The 14,371-nt window shown below is 41.1% G+C and overlaps 1 long non-coding RNA gene across 1 annotated transcript; it reads right to left on the bottom strand.

The window, feature by feature from the left end:
* Positions 1 to 835: 835 nt before the first annotated feature.
* LOC132380165 (uncharacterized) lies at positions 836 to 14,340 on the bottom strand. The gene is made up of 3 exons (XR_009507674.1): positions 14,226 to 14,340; positions 4,311 to 7,118; positions 836 to 1,230 (listed from the first exon to the last, which is right to left on the bottom strand). It is a non-coding gene; the product is annotated as an uncharacterized LOC132380165 (long non-coding RNA).
* Between the last annotated feature and the right edge of the window lie 31 nt (positions 14,341 to 14,371).

A 14,371-nucleotide genomic window follows, 5' to 3' on the forward strand; every position in this document is an offset into this window, starting at 1 on the left:
TCAAACACATTGATCCCATAGAAGGCATGCCAGTGGCTCTTCTGGATGCTGCCTCATTATTTGAAATTTACAGTAATTTTATGTATTTGCACTATTCTAGTTTAAGCTGGCAGGAACACAACAGTAATGCAAATATTATGTGTTACAACAGTAGTGTGCAGAAGAGCATCTCCGAATGCACAACACATTGAGCCTTCAATTGGATTGACAGCAGCAGCAGAGCACACACTGGACTCCACTCCTGTACCTATTAAAGTGGCCCCTGAGTGCATGCAAGCAAAAACAAACAAATTCATTTTAAGGATTAATATTGCAGCATCATCATATTTTCAGTTGAATATAATGGCCTTTCCTGTCCTGTTGTTATTCATTCCAGTTATCCAGTTTTATATTTGGATTTGAGCAAGCATTTTGGATACACTGCGGTTTTTGGCTTTGAATCAATCAACATTTAAAAGCTGGCAGTGAACATCCTACCAGCCCTGCTGGCATCTAAGTATATTTTCATAGTGTTTACTTTATTTCTCGTTTTGGCATGAAACCACATCAAATTAAATTTTACACCCATAAGCATAACCCAACAGTCACATGCCTTTTGTGGAATTCATATTTAAATGAAATGCAGTAGTCTGGAAGCTATCTGACTTTGTTCTTGTTTGAGCTTTTTCTAGAAAGAATTTCACCCAGTGCTAGAAGTTATGGCATTGAGACTTGAATCTTGTATTAAGACAGATAGAAATCCAAATAAATTATTAATACTTTTATGTAATTCAGGATTTATAAGATGATCTGATGTTTAAATTGAAATAAGTGAGACCTTACCTCATTTTTTGTACATAAGCTCTTCAAAGCAAATTTAATAAATTTTATAAAAATCAAACATCAAAAACTTGTTATATTAAAGCCATATTATTTATAGTTGCCAGTAATGCTGAAGGATTTACTTGAAAACAGTTTAAAATATACAGTCATAAAGTGGTATCACTGCTCCGTGTGAGTAGTGATCCTCTTCATTTCCAGTGAGGGCTGATGCAACTTTGCTTTAACGATTGAGCCAATGACCCCACTTCCACTGGAAAATTATTCTTTCACTACAAAAATACTAACTGAGGATATGCAGTCATGATTCTCTATAAACTGTGGCACGAATCCACAAGAGTTCATATTATAACAAGCAGTGTATTGCTGTGAACAGATATAAGTCATTTGAGCGCTCATCCTGCTAAAGATCTGTAAAAAGAGAAATGAGATCCTATTGTTAGAGTTGACTCTTTGTCTTCTACCTGGAACATTGATTATTTCTGTTTCCACATGTGCTTCCTGATAGTTTGTAAATTTGTTTTTAATATTCAAACATTACTTGCTCTATCAATAAGCTAACATAATTAGAAAACAATGAAATGTTGGCCTTTATTGTAAGGGATGTGGTACATATTAAACCAAGGAACATTTTGCTACAACTTTACGGAGGGGGATGGCTGATAAGTTGGCACCTGGAGTACTATATATTATTATGAAAGGAGATGAGTTATACAGCTTTCGTTATGTGCATGTGCAGTTCAACTCTTTGAGTGATTATGCAGAAAGTTTTAAGTTAATAACTAATCTCCTTCTACCTTAGGCCATGAACTTGTCAATCACCCCTGCTGTGGACCGCTTCTGCAGCTCCAAGACACCGACTTCTATGAAAAGGGGATCCATATGCTCCATGACTGCTGGACTAAGTGTGTATGTAACTGTAGGAGGGGACTCTGTTGAAAAATAAAAGTGCTCTACCTTAGGTCACAAACTTCTCAATCATCCCTTCTGGAGAGGCTACAGAAGGACAGACAGATTGAGAGAATGGGCAAAGAAATGGCAGAATGAATACAGTATTGGGAAGTGACTGGTCATGCATTTTGGTAGAAGAAGGGAAAGGGTTGACTATTTTCTAAGTGGAGAGAAAATACAAAAAACTAAGGTGCAAAAGGACTTGGGCGTCCTTGTGCAGGATTTGCTGAAGGTTAATTCGCAGTTTGAATCTGTGGTGAGGAAGGTAAATGCAGTGTTCACATTTATTTAAAGACGAGAATATAAATGCAAGGATGTAACTTTGAGACTTTATAAAGCACTGGAGAGGCCACACGGAGTACTGTGAACCGTTTTCGGCCCCAAGAAGGGATGTGCTGAAACTTAGAGAGTTCAAAGGAGGCTCACAAAAATTATTTCAGGATTGAATGGCCTGTCATATGAGGAGTGTTTGATGGCTCTGGGCCTGTATTCACTAGAATTCACAATAATGAGGGGCAACCTCGTTGAGACCTATCAAATACTGATAGGCCTTGATAGGATGTTTCCTTTAGTGGGAGAGTCTAAGACCTGAGGGCACAGCCACAGATGAGAGGGGTGTCCTTTTAGAATGGAGGTGAGGAATTTCTTAGCCAGAGAGTGGTGAATCTGTGCTATTCTTTGCCACAGGCAGCTGTGGAGGCCAAGTATTTATGTATATTTAAGGCAGAGGTTAATAGATTCTTTACTGGTCAGGGCATTAAGAGATATGAGGAGAAGACAGGAGCTGAGAGCAAAATTGGATCAGCCATAATGAAATGGAGCAGACTCGATGGGTCAAATGGCCTAATTCTGCTCCTATATCTTATGGTCTTGTGTTAACTCAGCCATAATATGGAAATTGCCACGAAGTTAAAGCCAACTTTAACTTCAGGAGGAGGAAACCAGAGGTCCATGAGCTAGTCCTTCTTGGAGAACAAGAGTTGGAGAGAGTCAGCAACATTAAATTCTTGTTACCATTTTGGAGGACCTGTACCAGGCTCAACATGTAACTGCAATTATGAAGAAAGTAAACTCGATAAACAACATTGCACAATTCTTTGTCTTGTAATAAGTCTCAATTAAATGGCAGGTCCTTCGATGGGCAGAAATCAGAACATTGACCATGGAGGGTGCCCTTGGGCCCAGAGTGTCCATGCTAGTTGAAGTGATACCCAACCCAATTCCATCATCCAGGAATTGTCCCCAGTCTTTCTGCAGATCTTCAAGAAAAAATCCAAGCATTTTGTGAGATTTTTTTTTTCTGTTCTGCCACCCTTTCAGGTGCTGAGTTCCACACACTAACAATCCTCTAGACAAAATTAGTTTTCTTCATCAATATTTGCATCAATTACTTTAAATATAGGAATAATTGCAGCGACAGGCAACTGGAAGCTTGGGTTCCATCACCTTCAGTGAGTTACCACCACCCAGAATCATCTCCACCTCACCTCACCTTTAAATATTTCAAAGGAACTGTTCTCTTCACAACTCCTAGGTCCACTTTTCCATCTCATCTAACCACCCATCAAATGGCACATTCCTATGCAACTGGTTGAAGTTCCCTTCTCCCACCATCTAGAGACTAAATAGTCTTCAAGATGAAGCTGCAATTCATGGAGCTACTATCAATCTTGTGTATTACGTTTAATGCTTGATCTGGTAGAGATAGGGTGACTGTCTTGTGGCTTATCATTCATCTGCAAGACTGACTTTGAGCTTCCAACTTCCAGTCACTTTTATTCTTCATCCAGTTCTCACTCTGACTTAATCTGTCTGTGGCTTCCTGCACAGTGCCAGCAAGACCATATTGTACAGAAAGACCAAAGAACATTATCTCATCTTCCATCTGGGCATATTTGACCTTTTCAGGTAACTTGCTTTCTCAAGTTGTTTCAGAACTGTCTGGTTCTCAAACCAGGGTATCGGTCTGTAATATGAACACAACTTTCCCTCTCATGGCTCGAGCTGGATGTTTGCTATCTTTCCTTTTCTATTTCCTGCAATATACCTGACTTGCATTTCACAGCTTTTACCTGTCACTTTGTTCACTTTCTCCTCTTCTCCCTCTCTCCCCTTCTCCCTCTCCCCACTTTCCTTCATTAATCTACCAACAAAGCCCCTTCACAAAATGCATCAGCACAGCAATCTGTCATTTGGCCTCACGTATCAGATGTATTTGTTTTTTTTCTGAACCATCTCTCCTCGCGCTCTCATAACCTAAAACTGTCTTGTTTTCTCATTTTTTGATTCAGATGAAAGATTTCCAACCTAAAACTTTGGCTGCCTTTCTTTCCAGCTAGTGTCTGCTGAATGTTTTCCTGCATTGTCAGGTTTTAGTCCATGCTAACTATCCCTAATTAGCCTGTACCTCACTAAATACTTTCTCTTGGAATTGATTCCAATTATTTGCACACCTCCAAAGTTAAATAACCAGCCCATAATTACACAGTTCATTGCATCCACCATTTAAAAACAATAGTGCAAATATAACAGATATTCACCTCAGGTATGTTGTCCTCATCATAAGGATCAGGTCATTCTATTTCTTCCTCTACCTCTCGTGGACTTTGAAGGTGCACGAGCGCATGCCTGTTCTGTGTGATTTCACCTTGTGATGTTCTGATCACAAACAATCGTCGTGCATGCTGCCAGACCATTGTTACTTTGGTGAATTGGTCTGAAACCCAAACAGCTTTACCACTCCCGAGCAGTATCAAAGATTTTGCTCTGTGTCTGAGTTCATGTATGTTTTGCATTTTCTCATGTCGTGTTGTCTCAAAATTTCTCACTTTGTCTAAGTCCTGTAAGTGAGGTTGGAGAAGGGCAAGAAGAACAGGCAGGCTTGTTCTCAGTCTCTGGCCTAGTGACAACCCTGATGGACTGTAGCCATTTGCAAGAGGTGTGGAGCGATAAGCTGGCAGAGCTTTGTAAGGTTCTTTTGTCTTCAGTAGGAGGCTCTTAACAGTTTGCATTGCTCTTTCTGCTGCTCCATTTGCCTGTGGGTACCATGGACTGCTTGTCTGGTGTTTGAACTCATAGTCCCTAGCAAAGACTGAGCAGCTGAATTGTGGAACGTTGTCTGACACTGGTTTTCCATGGTGAGCAAATATAGCTTATTGGTGCTGGATAACATCTAATTATGCAGAGGACAGCTTGGATATCTCAGCATTCAGTGAGTAGTAATTCATAGTGAGAAGATATTTGTCTCTTTGATGCAAAAATATCTATATCTGCAATTTGCCATGGAAAGTCCAGGAATTCTGTGGAACAGAAGGATTCAGCATGATTTTTGTACTGTTTCCTGTAAGCTTCGCATTGCCTTACAAAATCTCTCATCTCTGTGCTCAGAGCAGACCATTACACAGATCGCCTTGCTCATAGGCAGAGTTTTGATGTCTTGACGCCCTTGGTGGATATGACTGATGTTGGAGTGCATAGAAACAGGAATGATGTGTCTGGAGCCATTTAGCAGCAAACCGTCAAGAATGGTGATTGCGTTTCTCTCAAACCAATAAGGACTGAGTTTGAGAGCTCCTTTTGGAACAGCTGGCCATCCATTCTCACTGTATTGCTCGACCTTGCTGCAGAGTTGATTCTTTTACAACTCAGTGCAAATTTCATCCCATTTATTCTGTGATGCAGGAAATCTTTCACATGCCTGAGCAAAGAACATATTGGTGAAACCCCCTTTTACCAGGCTTCTTAGCTCATTAGCAACTCGCTATGGCCACCGGACTCAGTGGTGAGAAACCCACCTTTCTCAAAATCCATATGTCTAGGATCGGTATGATTTGGGTCCCACCAAATCGCAAAGTTGGGATGTTATGACCACCCGAACCCTGATCTGAACGAATACTGTATAAATACTGCCTATGTGCAATTATCTGTCGGCAAGAAATATCAGATCATACACCACATACAACTGTAAAGCTGTAGTTATGAATCTCAGCATATTCAAATAGTTATTTAAAAAAAGGAAAAAATAAAAGGCCACAGTATAATTAAACCAGTTAAATGTGCACCAGGTTGGAGCTCATATCTTCCAAAAGCTGTGTGTGTGTCTCTTCTTACAGTGCTGCTCCTATACACCAATCACCAGTAGACCCTCCCATCCTGTACACAATTGAATCACCCATTCCAGTTGGGTCGAATCCTATGGCCCAGTTCTCTCGATTGTTTTCTCTCTATCTCCTGCTGAAAAGACTACAATCCCCACCAGTGTCCATCACAAAGCCTCTCCACCCAGCTTTCTCTGGAACCTTCTCCCAATACCACCAGCCTGATTGGCTGACCCAACATTCCTAATTTGAACATCACAACCCCTTGCCTTTAACTGAAACCCAAATACTATCAGCAGAACATGTTGCTTCTACAGAAAACGAGTCAATGAAATACCCTACAGCATTAGTAGTAAAAATCTTAACCAGGGTGTTACAATGGCATCTTCCATGAGGGAGGAGTCACCTTCCATCCACTCACTTTTGCATGGCATCCTTGACAGTGTCCAGTGGTGTGAAAGATTTGCTGAGGTCATGTTCAATGTACCAACTGTATCACATAAGCCTCATTCTGAATCTTTGCAGACATGTAAGTATTTTGAGCTGAGAAGACTGACAAGTGGCGTGTGTGGTCTGTTACAATTAGGAATTTAATGCCTATCAAGTAGTAGATAAAGCTTTCACAAGCCCACATGAGAGCCAACGTCTCCTTTTCGATTTGGGCACACTGTCAGTAGGAGTCGGTGCTTTTGATGCATATGCCACAGGTTTCCATACACCACTACAGTTTGCATGAGCACTTCCCTTAATTCAAAGGAAGGGGCATCTGCTGAGATCTTAGGGGTTGCTTTGTTCGGATCGAGGAACGCCAATGTTGGTGAAAAGATGAGCTCTGCTTTAAGTGAAGAGAATAACTCCTCCTGTGGTGCATGTCAGGTTCAAATGTTTCTCTGAGAGAGGTCTTATAGTGGCTTTCTTTTCTCTGGCAGACCTAGAATGAACTTTCCAGCTGATTTACCATGCCAAGGAAACTGTAGATCTCTGATACACTTGTAGGTTGTTCCATGTTCTGAACTCCTGGCAGTTCATCTGAATCTGGTTGCACTCCCCCAGAGGACAGTTGGTGGCCTACTAACTTCACCTCCAACTTTACAAATTAGCATTTCTTTTTGTTTAGGATTCTTCCAGCTTGTTGCAGTTTCTCCAAGGCAGTTTCCATACTTCTATCCTTGATTGAGCCTCCAAAGATGAGTATATTGTGCATGTGGCAGACACTGCTTTCAGTGCCTCCAAACTTTGGTTTATCCTCATCTGAAAGAGATTGGGGCTGAATGAGAGAGAGTGAGATATATATATATATATTCTGTCACTCAGGAGCTAAACGTCTCTGCCAGAACCCTGAGTTTGCTGAAGAATTTTGCCCCCACCCAGCCTACCGAATGTGTGCTCAACAGAGGGCAGAATAAATTCCTCCCACCTCACTGCATTATTTAATTTTGTTCGATCAACACAGATCCTCGCTGTACCATTTGGCTTGGGAACAGAAACAATGTCTGCACACCAGTCACTAGGTCCATTCACTCTCGTTATGATGTCAAACACCTCTGTTCTCTGAAGTTCAGCTGTGACTTTATTCATTAATGAGACTGGTGAGGGATTTAGAGGAACAACTCCAAGTATTTCTCCTGTCACTGAACATTGTTTAGTGAATCAAACCCTGCAACGAGGTTCAGCTTCTTAATAGCATGTTCTCCCAGTTGTGGTAAGAAGAGATTCTGAACAACACAGACATCTGTTTCTCATTTTTCAGGATGGGAATAGTAAACACTCCTTTCACACTGAGTTTGTTTTCCTGTCCCCATGAGTACTTTCTTTGTTGGGTTTAACATAATATGTTATCTTTGCCACTTTTGTGAACAGACGTTCAGGGATGGTTGTGACATCTAACCTAGTGTCCATTTTGAATGTCACTGCCTCATGTTGCAACTGAACCATAGTGCACCAGCCTTGCTTATTTGAATCTACAGCCCAAGGAAAGGTCTCTCTTTGTCTGAATCATGTTCTTCGTTGACCTCCTGAAGAACTGTTTGTGAGTAACACTGGCTGTTATCATGGCTAACTCTATTGCATTGGTGGCATTTCAATTATTTTACTGGACAGAGCTCTTTGACATGGAATGGAGACTTGCTGCATCTCCTGCATTTGGACATCTTACCTGTTCTTTGTTTCACTTGTCTGTTTTGTTTGAGCTAAGATCTACTCTCTCCTCTTCCTGTAGTGTTTCTGACTGCACCCTATTTCCTCGCATATATCACGTTTTCCTGTGAAGTTTTGTTCGATTTTTTTTTCTGCACTGTTTTGAATTCCTCTTCCTGAGTATCTGTTAGTCCAAATCGACCCATGATGTTCTTTGCTTTGTCCTCCATGCAATATATCAGTGTGCTTACTTGGGGCTCTTCTGAAGTCTGAGTGAGATTGCTTGCAGCCCTAAACCTCTTAAACCATCTGAGCCATCTCTCGATGTTCCTGGTTTAGAGAAATCAAATGTCTCGGGGGTGGGGGGCATTATTAGGTAAGTAGATCCAGGTATTTTCTCCATTTTCCTGTTTGTTTGTCTATTTATTATTTTACTCATTTGGACAACAAGCTGCCTTTTCTCTTGAATGTTTGACTGACTTCTCTGCTGTGTCTGTGACTCTGTGCACTTCTCCAGGCTAGTGGCCCACAGATTGTTACAATGCAGCCACTTTTCAGTGTAGCTTGAAGGAGTTGCCTAGCAACCCTAGTCAGTTCTCAACTCAGCCTCGTGGTGCATACAACTAAGCAAACTAGCATAGACAGTTTAGGTTGATAATTCTTGGATATTTTTCATAGATATATGTGAACTAAACAGTCTTATTGTAAATATTTGCCTTGTTAGGGATCTCACTTGATCTGTAGCACCAATTTATTGACAATCAACCACTTCTGAGACCATGTTGTGTTCGATATTTTGGGAGAGTGCAGGGGCGCCCCAGGGCTGTGTGCTCAGTCCACTGTTGTTCACTCTGTTGACCCATGACTGTTCAGCAATACACAGCTCGAATCACATCATCAAGTTTGCTGATTACACGACTGTGGTGGGTCTCATCAGCTTGAATGATGAGTCAGCTTACAGTGAGGAGGTGCAGCGGCTAACAGACTGGTGCAGAGTCAATAACCTGTCTCTGAGTGTGAACAAAACAAATGGTTGTTGACTTCAGGAGGGCACAGAGCGACCACTCCCCGCTGAACATTGACGGCTTCTCTGTTGAGATTGTTAAGAGCACCAAATTTCTTGGTGTTCACCTGGCAGAGAATCTCACCTGGTCCCTCAACACCAGCTCCATAGCAAAGAAAACCCAGCAGCGTCTCTACTTTCTGCGAAGGCTGAGAAAAGTCCATCTCCCACCCCCATCCTCATCACATTCTACAGGGGTTGTATTGAGAGCATCCTGAGCAGCTGCATCACTGCCTGGCTCAGGAATTGCACCATCTTGGGTTGCAAGACCCTGCAGCGGACAGTGAGGTCAACTGAGAAGATCATCGGGGTCTCTCTTCCTGCCATCACGGACCTTTACACAACACACTGCATCCACAAAGCTAACAGTACTGTGAAGGACCCCACACACTCCTCACACAAGCTCTTCTCCCTCCTGCCATCTGGCAAAAGGTACAGAAGCATTCGGGCTCTCATGACCAGACTGTGAAACAGTTTCTTCCCCCAAGCCCTCAGACTCCTCAATACTCAGAGTCTACACTGACATCTAGATAATTTATTATTATATTGTAATTTGTCCCCTACTGTGCCTATTGTCTTGTTTATTAATCATTGTACAATTTTGTGCTCTTTATGTAGTCCTGTGCAGGTCTGTAGTCCAGGGCAGTTTTTATGTTGTTTTACGTAGTCTAGTGTAGCCTTGTGCTGTCTCACATAGTCTAGTGTAGTTCTGTGTGATTTCATGTAGCACCAGGGTCCTGGAGGAACGTCGTTTTGTTTTTGTGTACTGTACCAGCAGTTTATGGTTGAAATGACAATAAACTTGACTTGTCTTGAACACACCAGAAGGCCAGCATGCAGGATATTCAGCTGAACTTTATTAATAATGCCGACATGTGAACCCCCTCCTGTGTTGGAGTGGCTAACTGAGTGGCATGGGAATACCACGAGAACCAATGACATAGGGAGGAAGAGTGACAAGGTTCTGAAAAGGGAGTTAGGTGCTAGGTTAAAGGGTTCTGATCTCAGGATTGCTATACATACTATGTGCTAGGGAGACAAAAAATAGGAAGATTGTACAGTTTAACACATAGCTAAGGATTTATGTGTAAGAGGGAGGGCATAAGATTTTTGGATCATTGGGCTCTCTTCCAGGGAAGGTGGGACCTGTACAGAAGAGATGGTTTGAGCCTGAATTAGAAGGGGACTCGTACACTAGCGGTAAGGTTTGCTGGTGCTGCATGGGGTGGAGGATGGGAACCAGAGTGCCAAAACAGATAGTGGAGGGGTTGTGGAGACCAATGTCATTAAGACCTCAGGCAAAGTCAGGAATCAAAAGGTTGACCATGGTGCAACTGATGATCTAAGCTGCAGATGCTTCAATGCATGAAATATTGTTTAAAAAAAAGGTGGATGAGCTCAGGACATGGATCAATACCTGGAATTATGATATTGTAGCCTTTCGTGAGACTTGGTTGCAGGAGGGGCAGGACTGGCATCTCAATATTCCAGAGTTCCATTGCTTTAGACATGACCATGGAAGGGATTAAATGAAAAGGGGTGGCATTACTAGTCAGGGAAAATATCATATAGTACTCAGTCAGAACTGACTGGAGAACCCCTCTAGAGAGGTGTTATAGGTGGAATTGAGTAGTAAGAAACACTTTGACCACATTAATAGGGCTATATTATAGACCACTCAATAATCTGAGGGATTTAGAGGAACAAATTTGCAGAAAGATTGCAAACTGTTGCTAGAAACAAGAGGTTGTTATAGTATGTGATTTTAACTGTCCACGTATTGAATGGGATCAGCATGCTGTCAAAGGACTAGATAGAATAGAATGTGTCAAATGTTTTCAAGAAAGATACCTTCATCAGTATGCAGAAGTCCATTGACAGAGTGCATGATACTTGATCTCCTATTACGGAATGAGACAGGACAGGTGACAGAAATTTGTGTAAGGGAACATTTTGCATTGAGTTTTCACAATGCAATTAATTTTAAAATAAATATGCAAAAAATAGGTCTGGTCCATAGGTTGAGATTCTAAATTGGAGAAAGGCCAATTCTCATGGTATCAGACAGGATCTGACAAGCATGGATTGGGATGGGGTGTTGCCTGGCAAAGGTGTACTTGGTAAGAGGGAGGCCTTCAAACTTGAAATTTTGTGAGTACGAACCTTGTACGTGCCTGTCAAATAAAGATAACAGGTTTAGGGAACATTGTTTTTCAAAAGATTTTGAAACCATAGTTAAGAAAAAAAAATGGAGGTGCATAGCAGGTTTATACATGCCCAAAATGGAGCTTAGAAAAATAGAGGGTTATAGGTAAGCCTAGTAATTTCTAAGGTAGGGACATGTTCAGCACAACTTTGTAGACTGAAGGGCCTGTATTGTGCTGTAGGTTTTCTATGTTTATATGAAACTCAGCATGTCAGTCCACACATTTTGTGTGTCTGTTGCACTGGATTTCCAGCATTGTAGAATTTCTTGTGTTTATGGTTTACTGCAACTGAAGGGATGTCAGTTTTTAAAATGTTCTTGTATTAAGCAATTTAGTATTTTAAATAACTTGTAGTAGATGCTTCTGGGTCAGGATTCATACCTTGTATGTATATTTGTTATGGGATTCAAATAATGTTTTCCAGAATGGATATTAAGTACTTATAACTAAATATTTGTACCTGATCATAGGTTTTTAATTGGACCCACAATACTCCTGCTGCCCTTTGGGATGGATGAGAGAGTGGATGGCATAGGCAGTCGACATCGAGAATGGTGTGAAGCTGATTTTAGTTGCAGCTATATTGAAACAACGTAATGGTACCAACACACACAAGAACTTACCTAAATGAGGAAATCACCAGGTTGAACTGTTGGCCAATTAACTTTTGTAATTAAATTCACTAGTTATTAGACTCTTCTGCTATTTTAAATTAATTAATTTCTTCCTGTGAGAGCAAGTGTCCTTTATACTTGTGTACTGGAAATCATATTAGCAATGTTGAGTCTTGAAGAATAAACGTGGTATTTCTAATCACTGTATTTTAAAACAGGTGTACAAAAGTTCAAAGGTTAATTTATTATCAAAGTATGTATGCAGAATACAACTCTGAGATTCTTCTCCGATTGTCTTGAAATCAAGAAAATCCATGAATATCAGTTCAGAGAGTAACAGCAAACCCACCCCTTGCACAAAAAAGAATGGCAACATGATAATCAATCCCCAAACCCCCACTGAGTGGTTTCAGTTCCCTTACATTTATTCTGGGACATTCCATTGTTAGCTTTTATGACTGATTTCAGTGCTCTGCTCGAAAAGAGGTATCAATGATTAATCTTTATACAGCTTAAGACCTATTAGTAGCTGGTCAAAAATTGGAATTAGCTTTCAGAAAGTCACTGGAGCTCTTTTTAAGGTCTCTGAATAGTCTGAGAGCATTGGTTGTGGCACTGATTCAGCAGATAATGAAACGTCTTAAGTTCAATGAATCATATGGCCCTTTTAGCCCACTTCATGCATGCCAACTGCACTGCCCATCTACCATTATCCTATTTGTCTTCCCATTAAAGTAGATATTCAAATGGTTTCTGAATTCTGAGGCAGTTCTCTGCTTTCACTTTTGCTGGAGTTGTGTTTTTCTTTGCAGAGTGAACTTGGGCAGTACAAAGTCTGGTCATTTCGGAATATAATTAAAGTCAATTGAGACAGCAATGGAAGGAATCACGAACTGTAAGATTATTATATAAACTAACAGAAGCAGTTTATATTTACATGATACAAATGAGGTGAAAAATGCCTTGGAGTACTCTCCAGGAGCATTGAGCAAAATGTGATACAGAACCATATGTTGGATCAGCTGAATAAGTACTTGGTGAAAGATCTTTCTGTATTTCTTTATGAGATGGAAGAAAGACATTCAGCTCTCTCAGTCTTGTGATGGTATTGGTTTCTCTGTGTGAGAACCCCTGAACCCAAAAGAAGATTTAAAGCCCCATCTGACATAGACATCTATGGCTACACTCCAGGTAGGGAGGTTATAGTGTATCCACCAACTCTTCAAGGATTAGCTTACTCCGTCGGTAGTCTTCTCAGCAAAGTCCAGCGTCCAATATCCATTGCTTGATTGGTGGGTCCACCCTCCCTACCAAGGAGGAGATACTTTTCATCCAATGAAGTACTTTAAACACAGTTTATTTTCATTGTGAAAATTGTTTATTTCAATTTGTGATAATGGGGGACACTTCCCTCTCCCTTGCTGGGGAGGGAGAGAACCTGTGAGTTGTCAAAGCTTTTGAGGTAACTTTGGTCTGTGTCTTTACTGTTGCTTAGAGCACGCTTGGGCTCAGTGATGGTACTGATGTGCTTATATTTTTGCTGGTGGGAGGAGGGGGATCGTTGCTCGCTGCCACTTGCATGTGGGAGGGGAAGCTGGGGGGGGGGAACTTTGGGGTTCTCAGGTTTAACTGTCGTTCATTCTTTGGGGTAGTTCTCTGTTTATATGGATGTTTGTGAAGAAAAAGCATTTCAGGATGTATATTGTATACTTTTCTCTGCCATTAAACCACCTTTGAACCTCTGAACCTTTTTAAAAAATAATGATGCGTGCTTAAATTTAGACATAGCCCTTTACAATTTTAACATGCATAGACGAGTTCTGATTTATTAAAGATTTAAATGAGATATATCGTGGCTATACTTCATTAGGAGTTTAAGGACATTTGGTTTGTCAACGAAAACACTCAAAAACTCTACAAGTGTACCCCGGAGAGCATTCTGACTGGCTGCATCTCAGTCTGGTAGGGGTGGGGGTTGGGGGGACACAGCACAGGATTGAAAGAAGCTACAGAATATTGTAAAAATAGTCGGCTCCGTCTTGGGTACTAGCATCCGTAGTATCCAAGACGCCTTCAAGGAGCGGTGTCTCAGGAAGGTAGACACAATATTAAAGACCCGCATCACCCAGGCCATGACCTCTTCTCACTGTTACCGTCAGCAAGGAGATACAGAAAAGCCTGAAAGCGCACACTCAGTGATTCGGGAACAGCTTCCTCCCCTCTGCCCTCCGATTCTTAAACGGTCATTGAACCCATGAACACCACATCACTTTTTTATATATTATTTTTGGTTTTACACTTTTTAATTTAACCATTTAATATACATAAATGTACTTACTGTAATTGATTTACTTATTTTTTCCCCTCTATATCAGGCTTTCTCAACCAGGGTTCCATGGAACCCTAGAGTTCCGTGAGAGACCGTGATTGGAACAAAGGTGGTATTGTTTCTCGATGCTAACGCTCGCAGTGGCGGGCGGTGAC

This window comes from Hypanus sabinus, chromosome 23 (genome assembly GCF_030144855.1).
Source record: "Hypanus sabinus isolate sHypSab1 chromosome 23, sHypSab1.hap1, whole genome shotgun sequence".
In the NCBI taxonomy this organism is placed as follows: domain Eukaryota; kingdom Metazoa; phylum Chordata; class Chondrichthyes; order Myliobatiformes; family Dasyatidae; genus Hypanus; species Hypanus sabinus.